We start from the raw sequence: 1,149 nt of genomic DNA, 5'->3' as shown, positions 1-1,149 counted from the left end.
AAAAAAAAAAAAAAAAACCTCACTGCTGTGGAGTCAGATCTGATTCATAGGAACCCCTCCCTGGGTTTCTAAGGCAGATCCCAAAGTAGATTGCCCAATTTCCTTCCAAGGAGTGGCTGGTGGGTTTGAACTGCCAGTCTTCTGGTTAGCAGTCAGAAGCCTTAGGCATGACACCACCAGAACTCTCATATGCATCATATGCGTCATTAGCCATAGAAAAATTACTGAAATAATTATATTTAGAAAAATATAGAGATAAAGACAATAAAATGGGGAAAAAAAATCCAAAATTGGCAACAGAAAACAATGGGGCAAAAAACAATAGAAACAAACAAACCAACAATAACAACAAACTGAAATAAATGACAAATGATAGATTCAACCCAAATATATTATAATGATATCAAATGCTAATAAAAGGGGGTTTCATTTAACGTGTAGACATTAGAACAAAGAAGAACCTAATGGTCAAATAGAGCTGCTGTTATGTAAGGTGTCTGAAAGTAAAAGGACAAAAGCACTATGCATTGTAAACATTGGACATAAGGTTAGTATGTCTCTATTAGTATCAGTTAAAGTAGAATTCAAGACAAAGAGTATTACTTGAGTTAAATAGGGTTGTATAATAATGATAATATATACCACACCTATCAAGAAAGCATGAAAATTCTGAATCTGTTGGCACTAAAAACAGTTTCAGCATAAATAAGTTAAAACTAACTTAGAAGTACCAGATGTCCAAAATAGAGAAAAAAGACGTTAAAAGAGCTGAAAAGCTTAAGGAGAGACAAGGAACACATGAAAATAAGAAATAAATTGCTAGAGATGAAAACTACAATGTCTGACACAGAAAAACTAGTACTAATAAGTGAGTTTCACAAATTAAGATCAATTTATGATCAATGTAAAAAAATAAATTGTATTTCTATATATTAGCACTGAAAAGTCATTCATTAAAAATTTAATTTGTAAGCATAATTTAAATGCCATAAAATATGACATAGGAAAAAATCTGCCACAGATCTACAAAACTTGGACTGAAAATTATATTGCTGAGAGATATTAAAGAAGACCAAAATAAATAGCTTTGAAAGGCTCAATTTTTTAAGACAGATTCTTCAAAAATTGATCTGTAGCCTAATGCAATTG

The sequence above is a fragment of the Orycteropus afer genome, unplaced genomic scaffold (assembly GCF_000298275.1).
Source record: "Orycteropus afer afer isolate SDZICR_OR568_19922 unplaced genomic scaffold, OryAfe1.0 scaffold00832, whole genome shotgun sequence".
In the NCBI taxonomy this organism is placed as follows: Eukaryota; Metazoa; Chordata; class Mammalia; order Tubulidentata; family Orycteropodidae; genus Orycteropus; species Orycteropus afer.
Note: the sequence above shows the minus strand (reverse complement) of the source record.